This window comes from Arachis hypogaea, chromosome 15, assembly GCF_003086295.3.
Source record: "Arachis hypogaea cultivar Tifrunner chromosome 15, arahy.Tifrunner.gnm2.J5K5, whole genome shotgun sequence".
Taxonomy (NCBI): Eukaryota; Viridiplantae; Streptophyta; class Magnoliopsida; order Fabales; family Fabaceae; genus Arachis; species Arachis hypogaea.
Genome location: NC_092050.1, coordinates 37375487 through 37395073, shown reverse-complemented (window position 1 = coordinate 37395073; position 19587 = coordinate 37375487). Strand labels below are relative to the sequence as shown.

Sequence of the window (19587 nt, the reverse complement as noted above, 5' to 3'; positions counted from 1 at the left end):
AGGAAACCATTTCAAAAATCAACTCAATATCAACCGGTTTAACTCATTTATAAAGCTTTAAAGAATCGGTTCAGCAATAAATCATTTATCAAAGCCAGAGCAATTAAAGCAACCCAGGCTGAATTTCAAGAGCATTTTATCTTTCACATCATCAAAATAATTGACTCAATTCAAACCAATCCTCAATGGATTAAACTCATTTCAAATATTTAAAGAATCAACTTCAAACATTACATTTCACAAGCCACACGACAATTCAGCCAAACCAACATCCATAGTCATTCGAGTCAATCAATTGATACATAAGGCAGATACAATCACCAAGTACACAATATCTCACATCAGTACCCATATGTAATAATTCCAATAATAAACTATAGTTTTTGGAAAGCGCCCCTACCTCAAAACGCAAACCGTAACCCAAACGCGTCACCGGAAGTCTCTATCAACCCGAAGTTACCAGCAGCTTGCATCACAGCTTTGTTCACTTTTGCAGCAGCAATTACAACCCTTACGCGCAACATGTGGCTCCGATAGCTTAATCCTAGAAAACATTATCATTGCGAAAACCTTAAAACACAACACGGGATATGAACTGGCAAGGTTTCGAGGCAGAGGTACTTACGGTAACTAAAGAATACTGACTGAACCAAAGAACACAAGCCTCAGCGATGGTTCCATTAGTAGTTCCAGCAACAGATGAAGCAGTCCCCAAAACGAATACTAGTTGTAACATAAATCTCCAAACAGAGCCAGCAACCATCTCCAGTAAAGGCAGCGACAATGTCACTTACAATAACCATTTTATTTAATACAACTAGTGTCAGCAACAATGCCTCTATGTAGGAATGAATTGATGGAACAAGAGGGAATCGGAAACAGGGTAAGGCTTACCCAACAGTGGCGGTTCTCACGGTTCAAGATGGAGCTAGGGCAAGGCCAGAGAAACATCAACTCCAACAGCAGCAGCGGCGTTTTGTCGGATTCCAAAACCCAGGAGCAGAGGCAGAAAGGCATCTCCTTTCCCTGATTCACGTGACGCTACTCTTTGCTGTACACATGGTAGCGGCGGCTCCCTCTAGTAGCAGCTCGGACGGTGGATTCCACCCACGGCGACGGGGATACCCTCTTCCACAACCGTGGCAGCAGCAGCAATGGAAGGGCAGTGTTCCTTCCTCGCTACTCATCCCTTTCCCTCTTGTCAGTTCGCAGCTTCAATGGCGGCAGCAAGGGACGGGTTCGACGGCGGCGACGAGACGGACTGGTCGGCGACGAGGAGAATGGCGGTGGCTCTATCGGCGACAACACCAGCGCCGTTGGAGGGCATGGAAGCAGTGGCGGCCGAACAAGAATGCGATGAGGTTGAGGACGACTGGCGATGACAAACTGAGGTGGTGGCTCCCTGGACGACAGCGGCAGCGTAAGCATCAAGTCGCAGTGGCGGCGGCGCGCTCCTCCTCCCCTGGCGCTCTACTTCCGTGGAACCCCTCCCCTCTAACCCTAATTCTGCTTCTATTTTCCTTTTCCATGGAAGAAGAGGAAGGAACCCGTGTAGGCTGCTGTTAGAAAGGAGGGCTGCAGCAATTGTGGGGAGACCGGGTCGAGTTAGGGTTTTCAGGGTTAGGGTTTCATTTCCAAAAGTTAGGGTTAGGGGCATTTTAGTAATTTCAAATGAAATTAGGGAAAATATAGTAATTGAAACCCAATTTAAATCCAACACTAATTATATAGAGAAAAATACTATTTGCTCATCAATTTTACAATTTATTTTCAATAAAATGCCCAAATCAAATAATTAGGAGTAATATACTGAATTTCTTCAGTTTCCAAAATAGCAGTGATAATATTTAAAATATTACTTATCTAATCCAAATCATGTAAAACCCCTCTTATTTCATAACTGCCAAATTCATAATCTGAATATAGAAAATAACCCAATAATTATAAAATTGGATAAAAATCATAACTTATCTCAAATTCAATAAATCAAAACTTGCTTTAATTATCTTTAATAAAATAATTTCTGAAATTAAGACTGTAAATAACTATATGATTTTGAGACTTGATCATAATAAGACTTTTCAAAAGTTCTGGGTCTTACATCCTACCCACCTTATAAAAATTTTCGCCCTCGAAAATTAATACAAAACGAAAGAAGTTCCATAACAGCTCACCCTTGAACGCATTTAAGGAAGAAGCAAAAATATCTCAAAATATAATCATATATACGATTTTCAAATACTTTGATTGTCATAAGCATAAGGATGTAAAGGTAGGAGTGTGATTGCAAAGCAAAAGTTACAAGGTAGGCTCAATGCAAAAGATAACATGGGTCAATCATGTGATAGAAGGGCAAGGCATCAAAGGCTATCAAACAGGATGGAGTCAAAACGACGTGCTCAACCTCCGCACACTAATCTCATATCAACCTCAAAGTTTCAACTTTTCAACTCCATCAAGCACTTTACAAACCCCAAATTTGATCACAAGCCTGACAGCTGCACCCGTTCGCAAGGAACAAAACACCCACAACTCCTAACGTTGCACACCTACCGCTTCAACTTCCGTATACACATACCACGTCTTAGAGAACTAACGCATCGCGTTACTACATCTACAGATCGCACGTGATATCAAAACAATTCTCAAGTCTACTCAGAAGGATACAAAACTTTAGAAAGGAGAGGCAAATGTCAAGGACCATACTCATAGATTCGAGACAGAGTATCCAATTTCAGATAAACAAGGATGCTCAAACAATGAAGTTTGCTAGACACAATTCAATTGACAACTTCAAAGGTAACCCTTGGATCAAGGAAATTCAATAGGATCAATAAGAAGGAGAATCAGCGCATTAGTTCGGAACAATTTCAAGCTGAGTCGAAGAAGTAAGAGGTTTACAGAAAAGAATATCTCAGACCCAAGTCAAGCTCACAGAACTCGAGCATAATTAAAATACTTTCGAATACATTGTTCTTAAAAGAATCGAAAACTTCGCAGTTTAAAAGAAAAGTTAAGCAACAAGTCTCCTTCAAGAGAAAAATAAAAGCATAATCATGGCTTTGCTTTAATTCAATTTCATGTTGAAGTAGATTTTGTAGAGTTCCAAAAACAAATGCACACAACCTTGGCTAAGAGCTAAAATATTTCCTCAAATATTTTAGAAAGATAATTAGATGCACAACTTAACCAAAAGCAGTTCATAAAAACTCGGAAGTAATCAAATGCTTGTTCAAAATTCTCAAAATTTCGTATTCAAACAAGCGTGTATAACATTCATAACAAGTACGAAAGAGGAAGTTAAACTCTTTTTAGAAAAGAAACTCCGAAGTAAAAATTTGCTTACAATTTGGTAAAGGAAATAAGTGGTGCATTACAAACGAACCAATTTCCACTAAACAAGGGAGCTTTCCAAAACCTCATTTAAAATAGCGCTTGCCAACTTTGAATTAACTTCGTCAAAATTGAACAATGGTTTCAATCTCAATCAAGCAACAGAAAATAAATTCCGTTTAATATTTCTTCAAAGAGAATTCAAAGTTCCTTTAAAAAGGTTCAAAACAAGACTCCAAAAGTGTTCTTGAAATCACCATCTCAGAAGAATATTCAAGAAGTTTAAGATGTACTAAAAAGGAGTCAAGCCTTGCAAGAAAGGATCATAAATTAAAGTAGTTCAAACAAGATCCACTAGACATGAAACATCAAACAAGTTTTAAATTGATCCAAAAGAATACAAAGTCATAGAAAAGACAACTTAATCATTTGTAATTTCTCAAGGATAAATTTTTTGACTAAAAACTCTTGTAAAGACAATGAGAGAATAAACGATGCACGGAATTGAAACAAATCAAGCTGACTCACATAAGAGTGAGATTCACACAAGAGGAAAAACCAAGATCAATGGCAATATCCACAAAATGTAAAAGATTAGTTAAAAACAAGGTCAAACATGACATTCATGGAGATGGAAGATTTAATAGAGAATTTAGTCCGTTCATAGGAAGAAAGCTATGAGTCCAACACTTTCAAAAGAACAACCATGGCACAAACCATGTAGCATGCTCAATCAAACTCAAATCAAAATGAATTAAGTAAAGTTTATCAAACGAAACTCAACCGAGACAAAAGTGGTAAATCCTTTCTTTTCAAAATTTTGAAAAAAATACCCAGATACATAATCAAATGAAGATGTGCATTGGAACCATAGTAAAGTTACTAGAAAGTCAATTTGTATTTTAAGTAGGTGCAGTTCTATAAACCAATAAAGGTACAGGCGAGGCATTAGAAATAAATAGTTGTTAAACTGTATAAGAAATCTTCAAAGTCCCACATATAGATAAGTGTATATCTAGTCAACAGCAATTTTTATAAAAATCCCAAAATTAGCTGTAATCACTGTCAAATAAGAGGAAAACTGAATCAACAAGTTCTCTAAGAATGAACTCGGAACCCAGAGTTAAAAGTCACAGCACATTAAGACAAGTTCAAGACTATATCAAAGAATACTTGAATCAAGAAGAACTCAAACAGAGGAAGACAGATGCATCAAAGATTCTAAACAAGCATATGCACTTAAGATCATTCAAGAATGCATATGAATAGAGGAATAGAGTGGAAACATCAAATTACTTTTCAAGAGGAGTACCAAACAAGAACTTCAAGTTAGGATATAAAAGAACAGGTCGACTCGAACAGAATTCAAGACACACAACTGAATAGCCTCGAGAAAAAGCTTCTAACGTTCCCCCAAAGCCCGCGATTCACTTTACTCGAAACTCGTATATCATCTATGATAACCCATCAGTGCTTTCATATACATAATTCACTAGTATTAAGCCGGCCAAACTTAATATCAGGAATTATGCAACGCAAGACTAACAGCGTTAATCAATAGATCGTCATGTGCATAAAGCTCTAATTCTCGTCATTCGACAAGACTTAATATATGACAAACGCTCAGAGTATGCAATTGAAGCATAGTCAGTCTATTCCTCAGGCTCTACAGGAAGAACTGCTCTGATACCATAATGTAACACCCTGACTACCAAAGACAACGCTTTCGGCTGCGCAACTCTGATAGCTCGGATATTACGACGACACTTATACTAATTAATACTAAAATATGAGCCTGTTTGAAACTTTAAACCGCAATACCGCTCCCAAAAATACTTTTGATATACAACGTACATCCATACAACTTACAGAAACTCATAAAGAGTACATACATATATATATACATACATATATATAAATATTATTACAAGTATAATCCAATACAATTTCCTATCCCTCTTACAGAATATATCAAGATAAAGGCGATGGTACAATAGACCATAACTAAAACAATACAGGGCATCACAGCAACAATTAAATAAGCTCTTCGTAACTTCTGCGCCCATATCCTGAAAGGGGAAAAATGTGGGGGGTGAGAACATCATCCTCGAAAGGGTTCTCAGTAGAGGGTTTTTGGGAATTACTGTAATAGGATACGTGAAGATAACCGCGCCAGTAATTCATAACCGTCTTATGCCTCTTTTCAAAAACAACGGTTTACAATGAAAGTAAAGTCGGAAATCTTTTCGGAAAGAAGAACCGTTAAATTCTCAAAAACTCAAAAGCCTTTCAAAACGATTTATCTATGCGAAACCAAAATATCCTTTCATAATTTTATTCCAAACCAGAAACACAAAACCGAAATCAACCATCAGTTCATCTCTTTCCAACCACGGCCCTAGGCCCAAACAATCCAACCAACAACCAATCACCACCATCCAACAGAGTCCCAGATGCAAACACAGATAGGAAGTTCAAGCACAAACAAACAGTTATTACAAGTAGAACAGTTAGCAATTAATCACATAGGCAAACCAAGTATAATATGCACACCCAACCAATGTCACACAAATGCATATGATGCATGCCTGTCCCTAGTGGCTGATGATATCATCTGTCGGTTATAGAGCCAACCCGACAAGTCCTGGTAGCTAACCATTGGACTGTCCCTCTGTCGTGCATCCCCAACTCGAGTTATACTCATCATAAACTTGATCATAATCATGATCCATATCCATCACCCTCACTGGTGAATATTTATCCATCACCATCACTGGTGAATATTTATGGGGGCGAGCTCATCCGGGCCTTTCACAGTGCCCGGCCACACTTACGACATTGGGTTAACAGAGCTTCGAGTCTCAACCTGGAGCACATGGTGGCTAGCCATTACTACTACCCAGGGAAACCCTCATCTCCAATAGTGGAAGTGCAAAAATCACAATTATCAATAATTCAGCATATACATGCATTCATTCTCATCCATGGATCAACATCCATCTCAGCCATCCGGCTTACGGTTCAGTTCAGAACCAGCCAATGTTGATAATCACACACAGCCATTCTGGCTCATGGTTCAATCCAGAACCAGTCAATATTCATAATCATACATAGCCATTCCGGCTCATAATAAAACAACACTTCCACATTCAAAATCATCAAATTCATGAAATCGGCATTTAAGCCATAAATAATTTTCTCAATTCATTTCACTTTGAAATCAAGTTTCAACTTTTTTCATCCTTGGCTTTAAAGATCTCATTTCTCAAATTATCTCAGGCTCATAAGCCAATTTTACTCAAGGAAAATTCCCTTTTTGAAATAAGCCACTCTCGGCTTCCTCTTTCCAAAACTTCCAAAACCATGGAAAGTTAAAGATTCCTTTTGAATCATTCAAAATCACCCATCCAACAATGGGATTTTTGTAACAAAAGTTCCTCGGCAGAGTCCCAAGTCCTTAGGGGAGAACAGCATAACTCATTTCGCCAAATTCATTTAAAATCATTAAAACCTTGGCTTTCCGATTTGAGTAATAAAATAAGATCTAAGCCAAATCGAGTCACGCAATCATTTACTTCCTTCAAAGCCGTTTTCTTTACTTAGGCAAAACCAGCTTTAACCCCCATGACAAATTCTAAAACGTTTCAACTGTTAAAAATTGTTTTAGTCTTGCAAGAATTCAGAATTCAAGGAGTACTTAAAACCTTTCTCAAAACATTTCAAAATGAAACTTGTCAATAGACATTCAGGTTCTTTTAAAGTCATTGAAACTTCTTTAATTGAAACCCCCAAGTCAAATTCAAAGGCATAAACCCTTTTCACATCCAAACAGCTTTAAAACACAAGTTTCATCTAAATAACCTTCTCCTGAAAGAGATACAATGCCTTTCTTAAGAAGCAAGACTAAATCACAATTTCCTCTTTATTAATTCATTTCGAAAGCATGAATCATCCTTTTCTCGATAATTCAAATAAAATAGTAGAAGTCTTTAACTCATCGTTTTCCAGAAAATATTTCAATAAAGACTCGGATTTTATAGAAATTTTGGCAGCACCTCCCCTAAAACTTGGACTTTTGCCACCCGGTTCGGGTCCCAACTAAACCGTTTCTCATTCCTTTTCAACAGCTCAAACCAGAAATCAATTCAAAAGCAAGCTAAATCCAACAGTCGCCTCAATGGCATACCTCAAGGAAACCATTTCAAAAATCAACTCAATATCAACCGGTTTAACTCATTTATAAAGCTTTAAAGAATCGGTTCAGCAATAAATCATTTATCAAAGCCAGAGCAATTAAAGCAACCCAGGCTGAATTTCAAGAGCATTTTATCTTTCACATCATCAAAATAATTGACTCAATTCAAACCAATCCTCAACGGATTAAACTCATTTCAAATATTTAAAGAATCAACTTCAAACATTACATTTCACAAGCCACACGACAATTCAGCCAAACCAACATCCATAGTCATTCGAGTCAATCAATTGATACATAAGGCAGATACAATCACCAAGTACACAATATCTCACATCAGTACCCATATGTAATAATTCCAATAATAAACTATAGTTTTTGGAAAGCGCCCCTACCTCAAAACGTAAACCATAACCCAAACGCGTCACCGGAAGTCTCTATCAACCCGAAGTTACCGGCAGCTTGCATCACAACTTTGTTCACTTTTGCAGCAGCAATTACAACCCTTACGCGCAACATGTGGCTCCGATAGCTTAATCCTAGAAAACATTATCATTGCGAAAACCTTAAAACACAACACGGGATATGAACTGGCAAGGTTTCGAGGCAGAGGTACTTACGGTAACTAAAGAATACTGACTGAACCAAAGAACACAAGCCTCAGCGATGGTTCCATTAGTAGTTCCAGCAACAGATGAAGCAGTCCCCAAAACGAATACTAGTTGTAACATAAATCTCCAAACAGAGCCAGCAACCATCTCCAGTAAAGGCAGCGACAATGTCACTTACAATAACCATTTTATTTAATACAACTAGTGTTAGCAACAATGCCTCTATGTAGGAATGAATTGATGGAACAAGAGGGAATCGGAAACAGGGTAAGGCTTACCCAACAGTGGCGGTTCTCACGGTTCAAGATGGAGCTAGGGCAAGGCCAGAGAAACATCAACTCCAATAGCAGCAGCGGCGTTTTGTCAGATTCCAAAACCCAGGAGCAGAGACAGAAAGGCATCTCCTTTCCCTGATTCACGTGGCGCTACTCTTTGCTGTACACATGGTAGCGGCGGCTCCCTCTAGTAGCAGCTCGGACGGTGGATTCCACCCATGGCGACGGGGATACCCTCTTCCACAACCGTGGCAGCAGCAGCAATGGAAGGGCAGTGTTCCTTCCTCGCTACTCATCCCTTTCCCTCTTGTCAGTTCGCAGCTTCAACGGCGGCGGCAAGGGACGGGTTCGACGGCGGCGACGAGACGGACTGGTCGGCGACGAGGAGAATGGCGGTGGCTCTATCGGCGACAACACCAGCGCCGTTGGAGGGCATGGAAGCAGTGGCGGCCGAACAAGAATGCGATGAGGTTGAGGACGACTGGCGATGACAAACTGAGGTGGTGGCTCCCTGGACGACAGCGGCAGCGTAAGCATCAAGTCGCAGTGGCGGCGGCGCGCTCCTCTTCCCCTAGCGCTCTGCTTCCGTGGAACCCCTCCCCTCTAACCCTAATTCTGCTTCTATTTTCCTTTTCCATGGAAGAAGAGGAAGGAACCCGTGTAGGCTGCTGTTAGAAAGGAGGGCTGCAGCAATTGTGGGGAGACCGGGTCGAGTTAGGGTTTTCAGGGTTAGGGTTTCATTTCCAAAAGTTAGGGTTAGGGGCATTTTAGTAATTTCAAATGAAATTGGGGAAAATATAGTAATTGAAACCCAATTTAAATCCAACACTAATTATATAGAGAAAAATACTATTTGCTCATCAATTTTACAATTTATTTTTAATAAAATGCCCAAATCAAATAATTAGGAGTAATATACTGAATTTCTTCAGTTTCCAAAATAGCAGTGATAATATTTAAAATATTACTTATCTAATCCAAATCATGTAAAACCCCTCTTATTTCATAACTGCCAAATTCATAATCTGAATATAGAAAATAACCCAATAATTATAAAATTGGATAAAAATCATAACTTATCTCAAATTCAATAAATCAAAACTTGCTTTAATTATCTTTAATAAAATAATTTCTGAAATTAAGACTGTAAATAACTATATGATTTTGAGACTTGATCATAATAAGACTTTTCAAAAGTTCTGGGTCTTACACTCCACATCCACCTCCACCTCCACCTCCACCTCCACACAGAGAAGCAGAAATAGAAAATCAACAAATTCAAGCATAAATTTAACACAAGCAGAAAAAGAAAGCAACAAATCAATAAAGAAGCAGATGGTGGTTCCTCAGAAATTCAAAGCACAAAGAAGCAGATGTAGAAGGCAGAGACAGCGGCGGACGGTGGTCCCTCATGTGGCGGCAGCGACGACGAGGTCACGGTGGCGACGACGGAGGCTCCCCGGCGCCGTCCCCCTCCCCCTCTTCCCTTCCCCTCCCCTCCCCTTCGTATACCCTTTTCTTCCCCCACCCCCCTCCCAACGCATTTTTACGCATTTTTTTTAATTTTATAATTTTTATTATTAAAATAGGAATAGGGGTAGTTTAGGAAGAAAACAAAAAATTTTATTAAAAAGGACGATTTTAATACGAAAAAAAAGTTAAGGACGATTTTATATCGAAAATTAGATGAGGGACGGTTTCGATTCTGGCTGAAAACTTTAGAGACCAAAACCATACTTATCCCTAAAAAAAATTATATGAAAATAAAGCATATATATATATATATATATAACTGGCTATGCTAAGAACATCTTCATAAATGAAATATTCTTTTTATAATAATAAAACGTTTCATTCTTAATGTCACATAGATTTCTGAATCTTATTAGTTTTAGATCAATCAATTTTCATGTCGTATACCCAGATTTTAAAACATGAATTAACAAGGCAGAGAAACTGAAGATTTTTTCTATGATCATATTTGACCCAAGACCTTATATTATGCACTCCTTTTCTCTTCTCAAATAAGTGTTTATTTTTTAGTATTTTTTTCTGCTCAAATTAATGGAATTGAATATTATTAATACTATCATTTCTTCTTCAATCATACCTCCAAATTTAATAGATGAAAGAGAATACAACTAAACTAATTAAAAAGATTAATTATTGTTATTAAGATCATTTTGATCTACTTTTTAACAAATTTCAACAAATTTTTTAAGGCACTTAGTATCATTCAGAAATCAGAGGTAAATTATTTTTTCTTATATACACTTGTATTGAACAATCTAAACAATAGGTTAAAAAAATATTTATTTCATTAAATGTTGAAGATATTTTTTTTGGTTTGCCGAAGACTAATCCGTCACGGTATTGAGCTCTATGTAAAGGTTTGTCACTGGCCAATGGGTTGCTGCATGTACAAGGCAAGATTCAAACCCCTGACACTTGCTTAAGTGGACTAGTGAGCTAACCACTAGACTAACCCAACTTGGTTTTAAATGTTGAAGATATAATTATTTATATGTATTTTTTCAATAATTTAAACTTTAAAAAAGTGATTTCATGACATGATATCCTAACTTCTATGATTTAAAGCTCTAGAGTTTATTTTTTTGTCAAACTGGTGCACAAATCCCCACACTTTCGTACAGCTGTACCAGTAACTGCACTGGGTCGTCCAAGTAATACCTGAGTGAGTCAGGGTCGATCCCATGAGGATTGTGGTTTGAAACAAGCTATGGTTATCTTGCAGGTCTTACTCAGGCGAATCAAACGGTTGTGTTTTTATGAAAAGGGGAAATTATTCATAATTTGTATTTGAAAATTGGAGTGGAGTCAGTTGGATTGATTTAAGGGCAATTAGTAATAGGAATATAGTGGAGGATTGGAGTTGCTTTGTCTTTCTGAATTAACTCTGGTAGTACTATTTCCTTTGCTTGTGAGTGATCTCTTCAATGGCAGGCTGTAAGTGATTGACGCTGGTTTGAACAGCCACCAATACTCCTCCGGATCTGAACCCCATGGTTAGTGTGGATCCATCTCTACTTGAGGGTGAAGCTCGTATAGTCCATTCTCCTTAATGATCCTACTCAAAACGCCACAGACAATGTCGAATCTTCCGGATCAGAGGATGCTGCGCCTTTGTTTCTAGCCTCTACCACAGAGACCCTAATCTCCCCGTAAATCGGCTGAACTAATGTCTCGAGAAGTCCCCAAGAAAGTCGTGGATTAGCCGTCTGAGAGATGTATAGTCAAGATTGGTGGTTCATCATTGTCCGATGAAAGACGCACTCTGAACCCATGTAGAATGTGATAACCTTATGCCAGTTCAATGCATTGATATTGATGAAGAACGAATATACATCTTAGAATTAATCAAACACGGATCGAAGAGAAACAGTAATACTTTTATTAATTCATAGAACTCAGCAGGGCTCCTCCCCTCAACCTAGGAGGTTTAGAAACTCATGCTGAAAGGAAAATACAATGTCGTAAACGAAAAATAATGTGTATGATGGGCGAAGATCCTTAACAAAGAGTGATCTTCTACTATAAATACTAAACTAATGACTAGTAAGGGTAAAACAGTATTTTTGGTGCTAAAATCCACTTCTGGGGCCCACTTGGTGAGTGTTTGGCTAAGCTTTGATGAGATCCACGTGCTATGAGGCCTCTAGGGCATTGAACGCTGGCTAGAGGGTCCTCTTAGGGCGTTTGGACGCTGGTCTCCACTCCTTGGGCGCTGGACGCCTGAAAGGGGGCAGGAGGCTGGCATTGGACGCTAGTTTTGGGCCTTCTTATCTGAAGCAAAGTATAGACTATTAAACATTGCCGAAAAGCTTTGGAAGTCAGATTTCCATAGCCGTTGAGAACGCTCTATTTTGACTTTTGTAACTCCAGAAAAGCTCTTCCGAGTGCAAGGAGGTCAGATCCGGACAGCATTTGCAGTGCTTTCTCTGTCTCTGAATCAGACTTTTGCTCCAACTCATTAATTTCAGCCAGAAATTACCTAAAATTTCATAAAAACACACAAACACATTAAAATCCAAAAATGTGAATTTAACACTAAAACCTATAAAAACTTAATAAAAACTAAACAAAACAAAACATGCTAAAAACTATATGAAAACTATGCCAAAAAGCATATAAAATATCCGCTCATCACAACACCAAACTTAAACTGTTGCTTGTCCCCAAGAAACTAAAAACACAGTAGGATAAAAAAAATTAAGATACAATAAATTTCTAAGTTTCCAATGAAGCTTAGTTACAATTAGATGAGCGGGACTTAGTAGCTTTTTGCTTCGAAATAGTTTTGGCATCTCACTATATATTGAAACTGGTGCACGAAATTGCAATCACACTTTTGCAATTTTGCACAACTAACCAGCAAGTGCACTGGGTCGTCCAAGTAATACCTTACGTGAGTAAGGGTCGATCCTACGGAGATTGTCGGCTTGAAGCAAGCTATGGTTATGTTGTAACTCTTAGTCAGGATATCAGTAATAATTCTTAGTTTTAATTGTGAAAAGTAAAAGAACATGGAATAAATCATACTTGTTATGCAGTGATGGAGAACAGGTTGAGGTTTTGGAGATGCTCTGTCTTCTGAATCTCTGCTTTCCTACTGTCTTCTTCTTCACGCACGCAAGGCTCCTTCCATGGCAAGCTGTATGTTGGTGGATCACCGTTGTCAATGGCTACCATCCATCCTCTCAGTGAAAATGGTCCAGCTACGGGTTTCGCAGGGCTAATCATCTGTCGGTTCTCACTAGTGTTGGAATAAGATCCATTGATCCTTTTGCACACTGTCACTGCGCCCAACATTTGTGAGTTTGAAGCTCGTCACAGTCATCCCTTCCTGGATCCTACTCGGAATACCACAGATAAGGTTTAACCTTTTCGGATCTCAAGAATGCTGCCAATTGATTCTAGCTTATACCACAAAGACTCTGATCTTACAGATTTGAATGCTCTGTTGTCAGGAGAGGCAATCAAACTCGTGAACCAGGAACCAAAGAAATACACACTCAATCTAAGGTAGAACGGAAGTAGTTGTCAGGCATGTGTTCATAGGTTGAGAATGGTGATGAGTGTCACGGATCATCACATTCATCATGTTGAAGTGCGAGTGAATATCTTACAATAGAAACAAGCACGATTGAATGGAAAACAGTAGTAATTGCATTAATCCATCGAGACACAGCAGAGCTCCTCACCCACAACCATGAAGTTTAGAGACTCATGCTGTAGAAAATACAAGTTCTGATGTAAAATATTATGAGGTACAAAATGAATCTCTAAAAGTGGTTTTTATACTAAACTGGTGACCTAGGTTTACAAAAAATGAATAAGTTAAGATAGATAGTGCAGAAATCCACTTTTGGGGCCCACTTGGTATGTGTTTGGGCTGAACATTGAAGCTTTCACGTGCATAGGCTATTCCTAGCGTTAAACTCCAGCTTTTGTGCCAGTTTGGGCGTTTAACTCCAACTTTTATGCCAGTTCTGGCGTTTAACGCCAAAAAGGGTAGAAAGTTGGTGTTTAGACGCCAGTTTGCGTTATCAAAACTCGGGAAAAGTATGGACTATTATATATTGCTGGAAAGCCCAAGATGTCTACTTTCTAACGTAATTGAGAGCGTGCCAATTGGTCTTCTGTAGCTCCAGAAAATCCATTTCGAGTGTAGGGAGGTCAGAATCCAACAGCATCTGCAGTCCTTTTTCAGCCTTTGAATCAGATTTTTGCTCAAGTCCCTCAATTTCAGCCAGAAAATACCTGAAATCACAGAAAAATACACAAACTCATAGTAAAGTCTAGAAATGCGATTTTTATTTAAAAACTAATAAAAATATACTAAAAACTAACTAAAACATACTAAAAACTATGTAAAAACAGTGCCAAAAAGGGTATAAAATATCCGCTCATCATAACACCAAACTTAAATTGTTGCTTGTCCCAAAGCAACTAAAAACAAAATAGGATAAAAAGAAGAAAATATACAATAAATTCCGAAAACATCTATGATGATCAGTTTTAGTTAGATGAGCGGGACTAGTAGCTTTTTGCTTCTGAACAGTTTTGGCATCTCACTTTATCTTTTGAAGTTCAGAATGATTGGCATCTATAGGAACTCAGAATTCAGATAGTGTTATTGATTCTCTTAGTTCATTATGTTGATTCTTGAACACAGTTACTTTATGAGTCTTGGCCATGACCCTAAGCATTTTGTTTTCCAGTATTACCACCGGATACATAAATGCCACAGACACATAACTGGGTGAACCTTTTCATATTGTGACTCAGCTTTGCTAGAATCCCCAGTTAGAGGTGTCTAGAGCTCTTAAGCACACTCTTTTTGCTTTGGACCACGACTTTAACCGCTCAGTCTCAAACTTTTTACTTAACACCTTCACGCCACAAGCACATGGTTAGGGACAACTTGGTTTAGCCGCTTAGGCCAGGATTTTATTCCTTTGGGCCCTCCTATCCATTAATGCTCAAAGCCTTGGATCCTTTTTACCCTTGCCTTTTAGTTTAAAGGGTTATTAGCTTTTTGCTCTTGCCTTTTGGTTTAAAGAGCTATTGGCTTTTTCTGCTTGCTTTCTTTTCTTTCTTTTTCTTTTTATATATTTTTTTCGCCAAATTTTTTTTTGCAAGCTTTGTTTTTCACTGCTTTTTCTTACTTCAAGAATCAATTTTACGATTTTTCAGATCACCAATAACATGTCTCTTTTTTTTCATTATTCTTTCAAGAGCCAACAAATTTAACATTCATAAACAACAATATCAAAAATATGCACTGTTCAAGCATTCATTCAGAAAAACAAAAAGTATTGCCACCACATCAAAATAATTAAACTATTTTAAAATTCGGAATTCATGTACTTCTTGTTCTTTTTCAAGTAAAAATAAATTTTTTATTTAAGAAAGGTGAAGGATTCATAGGACATTCATAACTTTAAAGCATAGGCACTAAATACTAATGATCATGTAATAAAGACACAAACATAGATAAAACATAAAGCATGGGAATAAAAAAAAACAGAAAAATAAGAATAAGGAAATTAAAGAACGGGTCCACCTTAGTGATGGCGGCCAGTTCTTCCTCTTGAAGATCTTATGGAGTGCTTGAGCTCCTCTATGTCTCTTCCTTGCCTTTGTTGCTCTTCTTCCTAGAGGTTTCTCTGGCCTTAGGTGCCATTAGTGGTTATGGAAAGCAAGAAGCTGAGCTTTTCCACACTAAACTTAAAAGATTTGCTCGTCCTCGAGTAAAATAAGATAGAAGGGAGTAGAAGAAGAATGATGCAATTAATTTTGAAAACTTATTATTGTGTGCAATAAAAATTAAAAAGAGATTGAAAAGAATTTGAAAAGATATGTGAGTTTTGAAAACGTTTTAGAAGGAATTGAAAAGAATTAAAAAGAGTTGGAAAGATTATTAATTTTTGAAAATGGAAATTGGAAGATGAATGTTTTAAAATATGTTTGATGCAAAAAAATTATGAATTAAAACATGAAAAATTTAAAAAAATCGAATTGGAAACAAAATTACCTCCCTTGTGTCATCCTGGCGTTAAACGCCCAAAATGCTATCCATTCTGGCGTTTAACGCCCACTTGGCTACCTCTTTGGGCGTTTAACGCCCAGCCAGATACCCTGACTGGTGTTAAATGCCAGGAATCCTTCTTTACTGGGCATTTTTCTGAACGCCCAGAATGCTACCATCGTGGGCGTTAAACGCCCATTCTGCTATCCTTACTGGCGTTTAAACGCCAGTAAGCCTGTCCTCCAGGGTGTGCTATTTCTGATGCTATTTTTGATTCCGCTTTAATTCTACAACTATTTTTATGACTCCACATGATCATCAACCTAAAGAAAACTTAAAATAACAACGAAAAATGAAATGAAAAAGCAATTAACATAGATAAATAAGATTGGGTTGCCTCCCAATAAGCGCTTCTTTACTGTCTTTAGCTGGATTGTTACTGAGCTTTAGTCTAGTATCAGTTTTGAGCATTCTTGCTCAACATTGTTTTCAAGATAATGTTTGACTCTCTGTCCATTAACAATGAACTTTTTGTCAGAGTCAGCATCCTGAAGCTCTACATATCCATATGGTGACACACTTGTGATCACATATGGTCCCCTCCACCGGAATTTTAATTTTCCAAGGAACAGTCTGAGCCTAGAGTTAAACAGCAAAACCTTCTGTCCTGTTTCAAAGACTCTGGATGACAGTTTCTTGTCATGCCATCTTTTTGCTTTCTCTTTGTAAATTTTTGCATTTTCGAAAGCATTGAGTCTGAATTCCTCTAGCTCATTCAACTGGAGCAATCTTTTCTCTCTAGCTTACTTGGCATCAAGATTTAGGAATCTGGTTGCCCAGTAGGCCTTGTGTTCCAGTTCCACTGGCAGGTGACAGGCTTTTCCATACACAAGCTGGTATGGAGAGGTCCCTATAGGAGTTTTGAATGCAGTTCTGTATGCTCATAGAGCATCATCCAGACTCCTTGCCCAATCCTTTCTACGGGTACTTACAGTCCGTTCCAGGATTCATTTTAGTTCTCTATTTGAGACTTCAGCCTACCCATTTGTCTGTGGATGATATAGAGTTGCCACTTTATGGATAATTCCATATCGGACCAGAGCAGAGTCAAGCTGTTTATTGCAGAAATGAGTTCCTCCATCACTGATTAGTATTCTGGGGACACCAAATCTGCTGAAGATATGCTTCTGGAGGAACTTCAGTACTGTCTTAGTATCATTAGTGGGTGTTACAATTGCCTCTACCCACTTGGATACATAGTCTACTGCCACCAGAATGTAAGTGTTTGAGTATGATGGTGGAAAAGGTCCCATGAAGTCAATACCCCATACATCAAACAACTCAATCTCTAAGATCCCTTGTTGAGGCATGGCATAACCATAAGGCAGGTTACCAGCTCTCTGGCAACTGTCACAGTTACGCACAAACTCTTGGGAATCTCTATAGAGAGTAGGCCGGTAGAAGCCACATTGGAGGACCTTAGTGGCTGTTCGCTCACCTCCGAAATGTCCTCCATATTGTGATCCATGGCAGTGCCATAGGATCTTCTGTGCCTCTTCTCTAGGTACACATCTATAGATTACTTCGTCTGCACATCTCTTAAATAGATATGGCTCATCCCACAAGTAGTACTTTGCATCAGAAATTAATTTTTTCGTTTGCTGCCTGCTGTACTCCTTGGGTATGAATTTCACAGTTTTATAGTTTGTAATGTCTGCAAACCATGGTGCTTCCTGAATGGCAAAGAGTTGCTCATCCGGAAAGGTCTCAGAGATCTCAGTAGGAGGGAGGGACGCCCCTGCTACTTGTTCTATCCGAGACAGGTGATCAGCTACCTGGTTCTCTGTCCCTTTTCTGTCTCTTATTTCTATATCAAACTCTTGCAGAAGCAACACCCATCTTATGAGCATGGGTTTTGAATCCTGCTTTGTGAGTAGATATTTAAGAGTAGCATGGTCAGTGTACACAATCACTTTTGATCCTACTAAATAGGATCTAAACTTGTCAATGGCATAAACCACTGCAAGCAGCTCTTTTTCTGTGGTTGTGTAATTCTTCTGTGCGTCATTTAGAACACGACTGGCATATTAAATGATGTGCAGAAGCTTGTTATGCCTTTATCCTAATACTGCACCAATAGCATGGTCACTGGCATCACACATTAATTCGAATGGTAATGTCCAGTCTGGTGCAAAAATGACAGGTGCTGTGACCAGCTTAGCCTTCAGGGCCTCAAAGGCCTGCAAACACGCTATGTCAAAGACAAATGGTGTATCAGCAGCTAGCAGATTACTCAGAGGTTTTGTGATTTTTGAAAAATCCTTTATAAACCTCCTGTAGAATTCTGCATGTCCCAGAAAGGTTCTGATTGCCTTAACATTGGTGGGAGGTGGTAATTTTTCAATTACCTCTACCTTAGCTTGATCGACCTCTATCCCTTTGTTCAAAATTTTATACCCAAAGACAATTCCTTCAGTCACCATAAAGTGACATTTTTCCCAGTTTAAAACCAGGTTAGTCTCTTGGCACCTTTTCAGAACAAGTGCTAGATGATCAAGACAGGAGCTGAATGAATCTCCAAATACTGAGAAGTCATCCATGAAGACTTCCAGAAATTTCTCCACCATATCAGAGAAGATAGAGAGCATGTATCTCTGAAAGGTTGCAAGTGCATTGTACAGACCAAATGACATCCTTCTATAGGCAAATACTCCAGATGGACATGTGAATGCTGTTTTCTCTTAGTCTTGAGGATCTACTGCAATTTGGTTGTAACCTGAATAGCCATCCAGAAAGCAGTAGTATTCATGACCTGCTAGTCTCTCTAGTATCTGGTCTATGAATGGTAAAGAAAAATGATCCTTTCTGGTGGCTGTATTGAGCCTTCTGTAGTCAATACACATACGCCACCCTTTAACTGTTCTTGTAGGAACCAGTTCATTTTTTTCATTATGAATCACTGTCATACCTCCCTTCTTTGGGACGACTTGGACAAGGCTCACCCAAGGGCTATCAGAGATAGGATAAATAATCCCAGCCTCTAGTAATTTAGTGACCTCTTTCTGCACCACTTCCTTCATGGCCAGATTTAACCGCCTCTGTGGTTGAACCACTGGCTTAGCATCATCCTCCAATAGGATCTTGTGCATGCATCTGGCTGGGCTAATGCCCTTAAGGTCACTTATGGACTACCCAAGAGCTGTCTTATGTGTCTTTAGCACCTGAAGTAGTGCTTTCTCTTCCTGTGGCTCTAAGGCAGAGCTTATGATCACAGGAAAAGTGTCATCCTCTCCCAGAAATACATATTTCAGGGATGGTGGTAGTGGTTTGAGTTCGGGTTTAGGAGGCATCTCCTCTTCCTGAGGAGTTTTCAGAGGTTCTTCCGTTATCTCTGGTTCCTCCAGATCAGGTGACGAACGAACTTTTGATGGTTTAGAATTCACAAATGAATGAGTTCTCGTTGTAAAGTATAGTTTCTAAACCAAACAAGAGTTCGTTCATGCAAAAATAAATTTGAGTGAGTTGTCACGAATAACAAACCCCAAATAAAAATTAACCGAAGTATTTAGACTCCGGGTCATCTCCATAGGATGCAATGGACTGCATGTGTATTAGCTATGA

The 19587-nt window shown here is 38.5% G+C and overlaps 2 long non-coding RNA genes across 2 annotated transcripts; both read right to left on the bottom strand.

Moving 5' to 3' along the window:
- Positions 1 to 208: 208 nt before the first annotated feature.
- LOC140179502 (uncharacterized) lies at positions 209 to 1656 on the bottom strand. The gene is made up of 3 exons (XR_011872984.1): positions 895 to 1656; positions 626 to 789; positions 209 to 544 (listed from the first exon to the last, which is right to left on the bottom strand). It is a non-coding gene; the product is annotated as an uncharacterized lncRNA (long non-coding RNA).
- Positions 1657 to 5151: 3495 nt separating this feature from the next.
- LOC140179501 (uncharacterized) lies at positions 5152 to 9109 on the bottom strand. The gene is made up of 4 exons (XR_011872983.1): positions 8418 to 9109; positions 8149 to 8312; positions 7924 to 8067; positions 5152 to 5402 (listed from the first exon to the last, which is right to left on the bottom strand). It is a non-coding gene; the product is annotated as an uncharacterized lncRNA (long non-coding RNA).
- Between the last annotated feature and the right edge of the window lie 10478 nt (positions 9110 to 19587).